Source organism: Phyllobates terribilis, unplaced genomic scaffold (assembly GCF_046119375.1).
Source record: "Phyllobates terribilis strain yellow unplaced genomic scaffold, ASM4611937v1 Scaffold_4__5_contigs__length_816908805, whole genome shotgun sequence".
NCBI lineage: Eukaryota > Metazoa > Chordata > Amphibia > Anura > Dendrobatidae > Phyllobates > Phyllobates terribilis.
The window spans coordinates 81,210,148-81,225,166 of NW_027362764.1; positions in this window are offsets into that span (position 1 = coordinate 81,210,148).

Below are 15,019 nucleotides of genomic sequence, written 5' to 3' on the forward strand. Positions count from 1 at the left end.
CCCTGACCCTATACGTGGTATGCCTTCCTGGTGGATAAGGCGAGGGGTCGCGCCAAAACTTGTCCACGACTAGTGTTGAGCCACCCCCGTAGTGTTCGAGTTCGGTTCGGTTCGTCGAACACCCGTGTGTTCGCCGAACTGTTCGTCGAACTGTTCGTCGAACACCTTCGAACACCGTTAAAACCAATGGCAGGCAAACAAAAACACATAGAAACACATAGAAAACACCTTCAAAGGTGTCCAAAAGCTGACAAACTGCTCAGAAGACACAACTAACACATGGAAAAGTGACAAGTACATATAGTCATGCGAAAAGAAAAGAGGTGGAGGAGTAAAAGGAGGGGGAGACACAGATATAGGCATGTCATGCCCTTCTAAAATCCAAAAAGTGAGAAGCCGAGACGGCCAGTCCGCTCCTGCCCGTGCCACCTCCGTGTCGCCGGGTTTGTGCCAGAGCCGCGGTGAACCCTGACGGCCAGCCCCCCTCTCCCAATACTGGTGCCTGTCCGCTGGTGGGTCGAGAGAGCCCCCCTGTGGTGGAGGCAGCTCTAAGCTTTTTAATTTAAATTGTCCCTCTAATTTGAATGAATACACTTTAAATCCATTTACAAGGATCTATTGGAGGGCAAGTCTCATGCCAGCAGCCGCGTAATTCCAGCTCCAGTAGCGTCCACTAAAGCTGCTGCAGTTAAAAAGCTTTTATAAGGATCGAGCTCGGCTGTCCACCGCAAGGCATCCTACTGCCAGTCCCAGCCCCTATGCCATGGGGTGCCTCCTGATGCTCTTCACTAAGTATCCCGTGGTCCTGAAGCATTTCCTTTGAAAAAATTAAGTGTCCAAACTACAGGTGGTGTAGCTTGCTTAACAGCCGGGATAATCCGCTGACTAGCAGACACTGCTACTAGGCACAAAGTATTTCCTGGGCTAGATGCAGTTAAAAATTTGTAAGTAGATACTCTCGTTGGATGCTGAGAAAGCATTCCATAGAGTCTCCTGGCACGCCATATATGATTCTCTTAAAAAGCTTGGGGTAGGGGTCTAGGGGACCCTTTTATAGCCAAAATCACGGCCCTGTATCACAATACGTCACCTAGGCTGAAGATAAATGGAACTGTAGCACCGAGGGCTCGGTTGCTACAGACGTATTGCACCTCACCCAGAGGTGTGATATCTCACTCTCAGATAAGGATGGAGTGTGGATCAGGACCCGACACCTGCATGCATTACACCACATTGCCGTGGGGCAGGGCGACCAATATGCCCCTGAGATGGGCACGACAGTCCCTGTCCCTGGCTGGAGTGGGGGGAGGGAACACTGAGGAAGGGGAACCCTGCAGTGCAGGAGCAGGGAGGAAGCAGTTCCTGGGTGCATTGAGAAGGGAGTATAAAAGGTGGGCACCATCTTAGTTCAGTGCAGAGAAGTCTGAGCAGAAGTGGCAGGGAGCAGGGGCTCTGCATGAGCTCTGCTCCGGAGGCGGGCCTAGTAACAGAGGCCCAGGCCTGCAAGAGGGAGAAGGAAGGAAGAGGAGCGGAGAAGGCTCCAGGAACGAGGAATGAAGGGATCCCAGGGGTGCGGACGGGTGAGTCGCCACCGCGCGCCCGAATCCACCTGCGTGGAGGGGTCAGGCCAAAGGGGGAGACCGGTCCCCGAACTAGTGGAGGCAGGAAACGACCCTCAGCTAGAAACCGGAGGCTCTGACATTTTATGTGGCGCAGCCCCTTGCTCCACCCGCTAGGAAGGCACCACATAGGGTCAGGGAAACTGGCGCCAAGTTTACCAAGAGGAGGCCCGAGGCAGCCGGACAGAAGTGTTGGTAAGAAAGGCCAGACAAAGGACACACAAAGGGGGTCCTGTGAAGCGCTCCAAAGTTATCTGGGAGTTGTCTGAGCCCCTCACCTGGTGAGCACAGTACGACGTGAGCAGCCGTTACCTGCAGACGTGGTCTGGATAATAAGAACTGTGAGTAAAGGCCCTGAACTGCATCACTGACTCCGTGTCGTTACTGCTGCTGCCCTGCACCATCACCCCCATCCTCCGCATACACTGCCCTGAGGCTATACTCCTCCCGTGGGGAGTTATGCTACGCTCTGCTGCACCCACAACACCAGCCTTAGCGGTCTGCCCTGTAGCGGCGGTTCACTCTGACCGCAATCCACGGGTGGCGTAGTCGGACATTTAAACATCAAAACCACATAAATAGTTTCGCCACTGGTTTGACCGCCCTGAGCCACGGAACCGGATCGCCGCCACGAAGACTACAACCACCAGCATCCACCAAAAAGGGTCCGGCTCCGGGTGTCCCAAGGCCCAGGGGGTGCGTCAGAACATTTTCATCACCTTTCACAATCACCAATGGGACAAGGCAGGGATGTCCTCTGTCCCCTCTCTTATACATCCTAGTGACGGAGCACCTGCTCTCATCAATTCGCCATAACCCCAATATTAGGTGGATTGAGGTGGGAGGCACCGAGTACAAGTGCTCTCTATTTGCTGATGATGTCCTAGTATATATCACTCAATCACATATATCCATCCCTGCTGTTATGGCTGAAATAGATCACTTTGTTACATGGTAAAATTTTAAAATCAATGCAGCGAAGTCTGAGGCCCTCGATGTCTCCCTCCCTAAATCCATATAGGATTCCATCCAGTCCAACTTTCCCTTTGCCTGGCCCTCACAGGGTATCAAATACTTAGGAATTCCTATTCATAGAGACCTCTCCCATCTATGTTATCTTAATTTTGGGCCCTTTATTGAACAATTCCATACAGACCACGGTTGGCAAGTTGGAACTGTGAGATTCACTACGTGCACCACTGGTATTTTGTGGAAAAGCACATGTAAGATTCTGCAACAGTCTCTGCTGATACTCCTGCATGCGTGCATCCCTTTCTATGGCAGGAATAATTTCTGCAAATTTACTTTTGTACCGGGGATCTAACAGTGTGGCAACCCAGTAGTCAGGATTATTTCTAATTCTCACAATTCGAGGGTCATGTTGCAGGTAGTGCAGCAAGAAGGCACTCATGTGTGTTGCGCATCCAGGAGCACCAAGTCCCTGTTGTGTTGGTGGCGAGGTAACAATCATGCTTCCTTCCTCTGTCCTCTCCCCCCAACCTCGCACAACAGAAATGTGATCAAGGTCTCCCTCATCTGATGAGTCTTCCATCAGTTCGTCCTCCACTTCTTCCTGGGCTCCTGCACCTTCCTCACTAGTTTGGCTGCTACTATGCGCCCTGGTAAAATCATCTCCCCCACCCTCACATGCCTGCCGCCCTGGTGCTGCCGACCGTCTGGACCTTGCAGATGTTAGCCCTTCCGCATACAACTCCTCCTCCTCTACTTCCTCCACCTCCTCTTGTGCCACCACCTGACTCCGAATTCTGTTTAACATGTGCTCCAGCATGTAAATCACCGGAATAGTCATGCTGATAATGGCATCGTCAGCACTAAACATCTTCGTCGCCATTTCAAAACTGTGCAGAAGGGTGCATAGGTCCCTGATCTGAGACCACTCCTCCAGCGTGATTTGCCCCACCTCTGAATCTCGTTGGCCCAGGCTATACGTCAGAACGTATTGCACCAGGGCTTGTCGGTGCTGCCACAGTCGCTGCAACATGTGCAGAGTTGAATTCCACCGGGTAGGCACATCGCATTTTAGCCGGTGAAGTGGCAGGCCCAACGACTTCTGTAGAGATGTAAGTCGCTGGCTGAGCTGCGGGATGCGAACGGCGGAAGTGAGCACACAGCGACCGTGCCCTCTGCAGAAGGCCATCTAGTCTGGGATAGTGGGCTAAAAATTGCTGGACAACCAGGTTCAACACGTGAGCCATACAAGGCACGTGTGTGACATTGCCCCGGCGAAGGGCCGCACCCAGGTTTGCAGCATTGTCGCACACGGCCTTCCCTGGTTTCAGGTCCAGTGGAGACAACCATTCATGAAATTGGTTCTCCAGAGCTGACCACAACTCCTCAGCTGTGTGACTCACATTTCCCAGACATTTCAATGTAAAAACCGCCTGATGACGTTGAGCCCTACTGCCAGCATAGTAAGGAGGTGTGCAGGATCCCTTCTGCGCAGTTAGAAAGCTTGTGGCATGACCAGACAGGCTTTGGGTGCAGGTGGAAGACCGAGAGGAGGTTGAGGAGGCAGAAGCAGTGGAGGAAAAATGACATAAAGAGGATTGACGCACAACTCGTGGGGACGGCAAGACTTGGACAGCAGCCCCTTGTCCTGCTGTCACCATAGTTACCCAGTGCCCAGTCAGCGACATGTAACGCCCCTGTCCATGCCTACTCGTCCAAGTGTCTGTGGTGAAATGCACCCTGTCACACACAGAGTTTCTCAAAGAAGCGGTGATGTTGTGTGCGACATGCTGGTGGAGCGCAGGCACACCTTTCTTTGAGAAGTAGTGCCGACTGGGCATCTGGTACTGGGGCACTGCGACGGACATAAGGTCTCGAAAATCCTCTGTGTCCACCAGGCGGAAAGGCAGCATTTCTGTAGCCAAGAGCTTGCAGATGGTGAAATTCAACCTCTTAGCTTTCTCATGGCTAGGAGGAAATGGTCTTTTACTTGTCCACATCTGAGGGACCGAGGGCTGGCTATTGTGCTTAGACGGGGTTGATAAGGGTGTCCCCGGCAAACTGCCGGTCTGTGAGGAAGATGCAGGCGGACATGTTAGGTTGCCTTGATCCAAAGGTGGTGCTATCGATGTCGGACAGCGCTCAAGACCAGCTGGTGTTACCACCTCCAAAGAAAATGATGACCTGCCAATCACGCTGGCTGTTGCGGGTAAAGAGGTGGCAGGTCTGCGCCCCAAAACAGGTGTGACTGCTGTCCCCCCAGTCACAGAGGATGAAGAGGCCGCGGATGCACAAGATATGGCAGACGGTGGTTGGCCCGGCCGGCTAGACCGCATTGTAGCACACTGAGCTTCCCACTGCAACTTATGCTTCATGTCCATGTGCCGGTTCATGCATGAAGTACTCAAACTATGTATTTTTTGGCCTCTACTTAGCTTTTGCTGACAAATGTTACAGATAACACGAGTTGGGTCATCTTTATCGATCTGAAAAAATGCCCAGGCTATGCAAGGCTTAGCACCCATGCGACCTGAAGAGCCACCACGACTTGTGGTGAGAGGCAGAGTTGTGTTTGAGGATGCAGTTGTTGACGTGCTTCCAGTACTACGTCTCTGTCCAGGAAGGCGCAACCTGACCTCGTCGTCACTAGCATCTTCCTCCACCTCCTCTGCTGACCTCATCTCTTGGCTGACTGTGGGTTGACAGTAAGTGGGATCTCCGACCTCATCATCATCACCCTGTGCGTTATCACACCCGTCGTCCTCAGAGCCAACCTGTTCCTGCCCTGACAAAAAACTAAAGTTGTCGCTCCAATCAGGTATTTGAGTCTTATCATCGTCTTCCTCATTGTCTCCACCAACAGGAGTTACAGTTTGGGAATGAGGGTCTACATTATGGTCAGAACCTTCTGCGTCTGGTCCTGGATCCGACTCATAAAGATTCTGGGCATCAGTGCAGATCATTTCCTCGTCTGGATTCACAGAAGCGCTGGAGTCGACCTCTGATTCCCAGGCTATAGTATGAGTAAACAGCTCTGCAGACTCAACCATCTGTTCTACCTCATACTCAGACGGGCAGCTGGAGATTTGGGAGCTGTGAGGAAGCAAGTGCGATTTGGGTGACACCTTTGAGGACTGGAGTATTTGTGATGTTGAAGTTGATGTGGAGGAGAGCCCACTTAAAGGAGCACTTGATATCCGTTGAAGCACCTGCTGTTTTTGTGCCTCATCTGGAATTTGTAGCGATTGGCGTGGCCGTAAGAAAGGGATCTTATCACATTGTCCGCTAAAAGAAGTAGACATTTTAGTTTGGCTGGAAGATGGTCTTTCTTCTGCACCTACCCCACGGACACAACCTTTTTTCCCCTTCCCAACACGCCTATTCCCCTTTCCACCAGCAGCAGGCCTTTTTCCACTCATTTTGGTGGTTAACTAATTCACAACTCTGGAGTTGTTTGCACAAAAAAACAATGGATGGTAACCGAGCAGAGCTGAGTGGCCAAACTGTGGTATTAGGCCAAAACTATTGGCTGGGTTAGATGCAGAAAAAAATTATTTTTAATTTGCAACCTGATGGAGGTCAGTATAGATGGACTAATAGACCAAGTCCCACACACCGCTAGAAGCCCAAATATTTTTTCAGAGCTAGATGCAGAAATTTTTTTTATTCAATTTGCAACCTGATGGAGGTCAGTATAGATGGACTAATAGACGAAGTCCCATACACTGCTAGAAGCCCAAATATTTTTTCAGAGCTAGATGCAGAAAAAAATTATTTTTAATTTGCAACCTGATGGAGGTCAGTATAGATGGACTAATAGACCAAGTCCCACACACCGCTAGAAGCCCAAATATTTTTTCAGAGCTAGATGCAGAAAAAAATTATTTTTAATTTGCAACCTGATGGAGGTCAGTATAGATGGACTAATAGACCAAGTCCCACACACTGCTAGAAGCCCAAATATTTTTTCAGAGCTAGATGCAGAAAAAAATTATTTTTAATTTGCAACCTGATGGAGGTCAGTATAGATGGACTAATAGACCAAGTCCCACACACCGCTAGAAGCCCAAATATTTTTTCAGAGCTAGATGCAGAAAAAAATTATTTTTAATTTGCAACCTGATGGAGGTCAGTATAGATGGACTAATAGACCAAGTCCCACACACCGCTAGAAGCCCAAATATTTTTTCAGAGCTAGATGCAGAAAAAAATTATATTCAATTTGCAACCTGCTGGAGGTCAGTATAGAAGGACTAATAGAACAAGTCCCACACACTGCTAGAAGCCCAAATATTTTTTCAGAGCTAAATGAAGAAAAAAATTATTTTTAATTTGCAACCTGATGGAGGTCAGTATAGATGGACTAATAGACCAAGTCCCACACACTGCTAGAAGCCCAAATATTTTTTCAGAGCTAGATGCAGAAAAAAATTATTTTTAATTTGCAACCTGATGGAGGTCAGTATAGATGGACTAATAGACCAAGTCCCACACACCGCTAGAAGCCCAAATATTTTTTTAGAGCTAGATGCAGAAAATTTTTTTATTCAATTTGCAACCTGATGGAGGTCAGTATAGATGGACTAATAGACCAAGTCCCACACACTGCTAGAAGCCCAAATATTTTTTCAGAGCTAGATGCAGAAAAAAATTATTTTTAATTTGCAACCTGATGGAGGTCAGTATAGATGGACTAATAGACCAAGTCCCACACACTGCTAGAAGCTCAAATATTTTTTCAGAGCTAGATGCAGAAAAAAATTATTTTTAATTTGCAACCTGATGGAGGTCAGTATAGATGGACTAATAGAACAAGTCCCACACGCTGCTAGAAGCCCAAATATTTTTTCAGAGATAAATGAAGAAAAAAATTATTTTTAATTTGCAACCTGATGGAGGTCAGTATAGATGGACTAATAGACCAAGTCCCACACACTGCTAGAAGCCCAAATATTTTTTCAGAGCTAGATGCAGAAAAAAATTATTTTTAATTTGCAACCTGATGGAGGTCAGTATAGATGGACTAATAGACCAAGTCCCACACACTGCTAGAAGCCCAAATATTTTTTCAGAGCTAGATGCAGAAAAAAATTATATTCAGTTTGCAACCTGATGGAGGTCAGTATAGATGGACTAATAGAATGATGCTATGCCCAAAAGATTTTACTTCACTAGGTGCAGTAAAAAAATTGGTATTCTATACACAGGTGGTATATCTTGCAACACAGATAGGCTACTCCACTGACTAACACACTCTGCAATAGGCCAAAAAGGATTAGCTTTGCTAGATTCAGCCAAATGCTGTGAAAAAAACTTGCACAGCACTGGCACAGACCTGCCTGGCAAAAACTGATAGGAACTGATGTAACCTAGTCCTGAAAAGGACTCCAATTACAATTAGTCTTTACTCCCACAATCTATCTATTTAAGAGCACAGACCTGCCTGATAAAAGTCGTAGGAAATGCTGTAACCTAGTCCTTAAAAGGACTGCAATCACAACTATTCCCTACTCCCAAGCTATCTGTATATTTGTGCGAAAATTGGCTTGAAATTAACAAGGTATAGCGCACACAGCAACAGCGGTGCCGTCTAACACGCAGCTGCAGCAGTGAGAAAATGGTGGCGACGGGGAAAATGGCTTGGTTTTATAGGGCAAGAACATGTGACATACACTGCCAATCACACATGCCCTTGCTTGTGTGAAAAAAAGCACTTCGCTCCATGTGTGCGCTGCTGATAGGCTGACAGATTGCACCTCCCCACTGCAAATGCGGGAAAGAGAAAAAAAAATGGAGATCTTCATTGTTCCTGCAGAGATCCATCCCCTGCCCCTCCCCCCGCCCCGCTGTACACTCAAACTGCGTATTAACATTAATTTTCATCATTACTGAGAAAAAATCCAGTTATGATTTTGGTGCACGAACAGTTATCGAACATAACCTCGAACAGCCGAATTTTTCTCAAATTGTTCGTGTTCGCCGACCGGCTCGAACACCGCCCAAAACAGCTCGAATTTGAGATTGGCGAACAGTTCGAGTAGAACAACGCTCATCTCTATCCACGACCTCCGGTTCCTGGCTAAGGATAATTGGCCTCCACCAGTTTGGGATCCGGTACCCTGATCTGCCAACCCTTCACCCGTTTCCGTTCTCTCGTGGGATCTCAGGGTTCCCTCTATGCTTTCGTCTCTGGGCCTTTCCTTGCGTCTCTCTTCTTCCTCCTTTTTCCTTCTCTCTCTCTCTGCTTCAGGCCTGGCTCTGGAGCTGGGCCCAGACGGAGCCACAGCTCCCTGTCAGCCCTCTCTGGCTGAGCTCCTCTCTGCACAGACTCTCCTCTGAACAGGACCCTGTCCTAAGATGGTGCCCACCTTATATCCTCCCTCTGACACCCGAGCCCAGGCGACAAGCAACCAATGGGCTCCTACCTATGCCCAGAGTCCCTCCCCTGTCTGCTCCTACACCACTGGGATGTTCCTCCCCCCTCCCCACTCCAGCCAGGGACAGACGCTGTCGTACCTGCACATCTATCTGGTGGGAGTACCGTTGATCTGTCCCCCGGAAATGGGGTGTGTGTGGTGTATGCAGCTAACTGAGCCCAGTTCCACACTCCATCCTTACCCGGGAGTGGAATACCACACCTCTGGTTTGAGGTGCAATACCCCTGTAGCAGCCGAATCCTCAGGGTGCTACATTCCCCCCCGGTAAATCACAGCACGTCCTCGGGCTGGAATAGAGCAAAGGCAAATTAAAACATACAAAAATTTTTTAAAGTGCACTCACACATAAGATACTAACTTATGAACTCATCCCTTTATGGGAGGTACTTTTCCCTTTTAACTTTACGGGTATAAAACATTACGAAAACATTATCAGAAAATACCATTAACTCTCTTAGCATACTAAAAACTTTTTCATATAAAACATTCTTGATCTCTGGTCACCGTGCAACTTGTGACCAGGTAAAGTGCAACAGTCACTAGTTCCAAAGTAGGAAAACAGTTCTCTATAAAACCAGTAGGGGGCGCCTTAGGAAGCGCAACTATTTACAGGGTATGGCCGCTCTCAGTCCTCGGCCAGTGGGAATAGGGGAATGGCTGCTCACAGTCCTCAGCCTGGTAATGGATAGGGGCACACAGGAAACAGTTCCTTTAAACAGTTCCACACTAGTCCCAACAGGGACCACACTTCAATTAGCAGCATGTCAAGTACCCTTACGGGTAACTATATACAGTACTTTGTTTATGCTACTTCCCTTCAGTAGCGGTGTCCTCTCCTTGTTTCCTCCTGAGAGTAGTCTTCAGACCCGTCCGGGTCCTCTTGGCTTTCCTCATATTGTATCTCCTCCTCAGTCAGCCTGTGTACGTGAAGGGCGTACGGTCCTTTAGCACACTGATGCCGGGTGAAGGTGACCTCATCACCCGGGTAGAGGTCACGTCCGCGATGTCCCTCCGGCAGGTGGCTCTCGACATCCCTGCGGGTGACAAAGACGTCGCCGGGGGTTCGGTGATCCCGGATAAAGCCCCAGCCATGCTCCAGCTGGAACTTTATTACGGTCCCGGTGGCGCGGGGACCGTGGGCCGCACGGGGGTTTCGTCGGGCTCGGCGTTTCTGCTCCGCGCTCCGGACCTGCAGCTGTTCTTCGCAGATCCGCCTCTCTCATCGTTCTCTCCCGAAGACCTCTAGCTGCTGACGGCAGCACTCCTCACGCCGGGCTGCGTCCGCCCGGGTCTCCTGGGTAAACCCCATTAGGTTCTCACCGGTGGGGTCCCATGCAAACTGGGCTTCCTCCAACGGGAGCGGGACAATTTTGGCGGGCGCCGGAGCCGGGATTAGAGGCTCACACAGGGGCCGTTCCCTCCGGAGTCGGGGATTGATGTACTCCGGTGGCCAAGCGAAGGGCAGCCCGTCCGGGCTAGTATGCTGTGCAAACAGATCTTCGCGCAGGGGCAGCACCGTGGAGGTTGATGGTTCTGTGGGGGCAGCGGCGCCTGGAGGTACTCGGCCTTGCGTCCAGGCCGTAGGCATCCTCTTTGGGTCCAAGTATGGCACCTTTGGGGAAAAGGCGCTGGAGGGGTCACGGCGCCCGGATGCACCAGGCCTTCCGACCAGGCCGGTGGCACAGTGGAGGTAAAGGGCGCTGTGGAGACCGCGGCGCCCGGAGGCACTCGGCCTTGCGACCAGGCCGGTGGCACTTCCTCTTTTGCCGCGCTCAGGGTCAAGGGGCTTGGCGCGGAAGGGGGCGTGACCGCAGCTCCGGCCGCTTGAGGCCTAGTTGGAAGCAGTGGCAGTGCGGCAACGGGTGCGACGAGTGGGACTTCGGGCTCTGCGACGGGGAGCTGGGGCAGGCTTACGGCTACTGGGCTCGGGGTGATGACGTCCCCATTACCTGCTTCCATCCCTGCGGCTCCCTCCGCGGCGTCGTCTCCGGCCTTCGTCCCTCCTGCACCATCCTCAGGGGCAGACTTGCTCCACGTTGCGGGTGGCGTCCTCTGCTGGCGGGTTCCAGCCTGCTGGGCCATCTCCCTCCTCCATTCGGCCAGTGCTTCCTGCTGTAATCGGGCCATCTTCCGGGCCAAGGCCTCCAGCGCGGTCTGTGCACGCTCCCGATCTCTGGGGAGCTGTGCCAGGATCTCTACCAGGCCTTCTGGGGTGGCAGCCTGCAGCAGGCCCCGGACCACGGGGTCGGTACCGCTTGTCTCTTCCTCCATCCCCGGGTGCGATCTGTCCAGACTCCTCCATGCCGCACCCATCTTCTCCGTTTTGTTCTCTATCCGCCCCCCTTGGGAGTGGTCCCGGGGCAACTTGGTGACAGTCAGTTTCAGGGGCAGACCCCCCACTTTGATGGACATTTCCATGGTGGTAGTCTCGGCTGGTGGGGGCGGTCTCCGCTTTTGGCACTCTTCTGGGACCGCGCCCACGATGGGAGGTGGTCTCTTGCCACCCTCTGGCACGCCCATAATGGCGTCCGCTCTGCCAGGGCGGGAAACTGTCCAAGATGGCGGGAATCGTCTCCCGATGGCGGGAAACTTCGCAGATGGCGGGCAAAGACTGCAGATGGCGGGCAAACGGCGGGAAACGACCCCAGATGGCGTCCAATGGCGGGGACCCTCTGGAATTGGCGGGAGACTTCTTCTTACGGTACATGTGAACTTTTCTTCAGGCACGCAGTACCCGGTGGTTGCGGGCACGAAATCCTGCCGACTACGCCAAAGTTGACGCGCCCCCTGGGCCATGTTTGTGTAGCGTTGCGCACGCAGGGAATACCCGGAGCCGGATCAGATAGGGGTAGTAGTCCTCGTGGCGGTGACCCGGTCCGTGCCCAGGGTGGTCAAACTAAGTGGCGCTATTGATTTGATGGTATTAGTGTCCGACTACGCCACCCGTTGAATGCGGCTATGAAGCCGCCGCTGCGGGGCAGTCCGCTGAGGCCGGTGGTACGGATGTGCAGCGTGGATGGTATAACCCCCAACGGGAGGGGTATGGCCTCAGGGCAGCTATGTTAGAGATGACAATGGGAGTGATGGTGCGGGTGTCCCAGTACTGATGGTGCAGGTGCGACGATGAAACACGGAGGCTTGAAGTGCAGTTTCAAAAGCTTTACTCACAGTTCTTTACCTGGTCGCCCGTGCACAGTAGGACCACCCGAGTCGTGCTGCGTCCACCAGGTCAGGGACTCGGCCAACTCCCAGGCAGTTCCAGAGCGTGGTCCTGAGCTCCCCTCTCTTCCTTCCTACTGGCCGTCCCCACCAGGGATCCACCTTTGTCCAGCTCCCTCGGGCCTTCTGGTGGTGAAACCTTTCCCGGCTTCCCTGACCCTATACGTGGTATGCCTTCCTGGTGGATAAGGCGAGGGGTCGCGCCAAAACTTGTCCACGACCTCCGGTTCCTGGCTAAGGATAATTGGCCTCCACCAGTTTGGGATCCGGTACCCTGCTCTGCCAACCCTTCACCCGTTTCCGTTCTCTCGTGGGATCTCAGGGTTCCCTCTATGCTTTCGTCTCTGGGCCTTTCCTTGCGTCTCTCTTCTTCCTCCTTTTTCCTTCTCTCTCTCTCTGCTTCAGGCCTGGCTCTGGAGCTGGGCCCAGACGGAGCCACAGCTCCCTGTCAGCCCTCTCTGGCTGAGCTCCTCTCTGCACAGACTCTCCTCTGAACAGGACCCTGTCCTAAGATGGTGCCCACCTTATATCCTCCCTCTGACACCCGAGCCCAGGCGACAAGCAACCAATGGGCTCCTACCTATGCCCAGAGTCCCTCCCCTGTCTGCTCCTACACCACTGGGATGTTCCTCCCCCCTCCCCACTCCAGCCAGGGACAGACGCTGTCGTACCTGCACATCTATCTGGTGGGAGTACCGTTGATCTGTCCCCCGGAAATGGGGTGTGTGTGGTGTATGCAGCTAACTGAGCCCAGTTCCACACTCCATCCTTACCCGGGAGTGGAATACCACACCTCTGGTTCGAGGTGCAATACCCCTGTAGCAGCCGAATCCTCAGGGTGCTACACATCCACTTAAACTGAAATCCTAAGCAAGGAGAACACTAATTAAAGAAGCAGCCAAGAGGCACATGGAAACTTTGGAGGAACTGCAGAGATTCACATCTAAAGTGGGAGAATCTGCCCAAAGGACAAATATTAGTCGTATACGCCACCGATTTGGCCTTTATGAAAGTGGCAAGAAGAAATCCATTTTTTAAAGCAAGCCATAAGATGTCCTGTTTAATGTTGCCAAAAAGCCATGTAGGGGACACTGTTAGCATGTAGAAGAAGGTGTTCTGGTCAGATGAGATCAAAATAGAACTTTTTTGGCTAAATGCAAAATGCTATGTGTGGCTGAAAGCTAACCCTGCACATCACCCTGAAAACACTATCCTCACAGTCAAGCAGAAGTATCATGCTGTGGTGATGCTTTTCATCAGCAGGCAAAGGGAAGCTAGTCAAAGTTGATGGGAAGGTGGATGTGTGGTGCCCCTGAGGGTTCGACCGCCACAGGAATGCTGCACTTCTTTAATGGAGTGTAGTGTTCCTCCTCTGAGGTAAGGCCAGTGTGATAGTCGTGACCCAGCCTTGCATCCAACACCACACTTCTCCACCAGAGGGAGCTAGTATGCACTAGGTGCTGCTCCCCTGGTTACAGGGAGACTGGGGAACACAAAGTGGTAGGAACCAGTTAGTGGGTGAGGGTGGAGGACTTACAAGTGAGTTACACTTCAAATTTCATATTTAATAGAATGCCATCTGTGATCTTGGTCCGTCCATCCTTCTTGCTAGTCCTAAGTCATAGGTTCTAGTGGTCGTACTGTGCAGTCAAAATACTGTGTGTAATGTGACTTCCCTCTGGGAGCGCAGATCCTGTGTGGGCCTGCACCGAGAAGGGACACAGCCCTCGTACCCTGGCCATGGGACGAGAGGTAGGTTATAGATAAGGAATATCTCAACCCGGCCAAGGACCAGGATCAAGAAGGCCCGGGAGCTTTAGAGTGTGGCTCCCTAGTTAATGGGTCCCGGGGAGGATGCAGACGGAGCGGAGCATGCCACCTGTCCTCACCTACCTGATCTATTCAGAGGGATTCCGGCTGCAAGAGGGGTACCGGCCCCCGACACCCGACCTTGTACTCTACGTCCTGGACGGGAAAGCCCGGTTAGGCCCTGAGGATCCCACCGGGCATCGGATGGAGAGGAATTGCCACCCGTGCCCTAGTCCTGAGAGGAGCTCAGAGGGAGACCTGGCCTATCCACACACGCACAGACGGGAAAGGGTGAAGTCTGTAGTGCAGGAACACTCTGTTGTAAGGTTGCTACCGAACACTGGACTTTCTCGGAGGTAGTCGGACCCCCGTCCCTGGTGGCCGCAGGACTCTGCGGGGAGCAGGGAGTCGCCTTCCCGCTGTCATCTCTAAGTGAGTAAAGCCTTGGAAGTTCACCCCTATGGCCTCCGGACTGTTCATTATGCGCCATACCATGAGACGCGGTGCCCGTACTCCCCACACTACTACTGCCCCCCGTTCATCCTGTTTGCCTGCCCTGAGGCCTTGCTCCGCCTGTGGGGAGCAGTAATAACTTCAGCCGCCACGACACCAGGCCTCAGCGGACTGTAGCGGCACTGGTGACCCTTCACCAGGCACCACAGGTGGCGTAGTCATTAATCAGCCACTCAACCCGGATGAGCCCACAACATCTTCCTTTTCATGTGATGGCCCTGAGCACGGGTCGGGTCCGGGCCACGGCTACATCCCATCTCTTCATCACAGGACCCGATACCGAGTCCCCCATCACCCAGGGTAATCTCAAAAATTAAAAGGGCTCTTTCGAGAATGAGGCGTCACAACCTGGCGTAGTCGGCAGGATCACGTGCCCGCAGCAAAGGAAGAAGTGCCCATTGCTACCGGGTACTGTGTGCCTTACACCTTGAACTGTCGTTTTACACTTAAAAT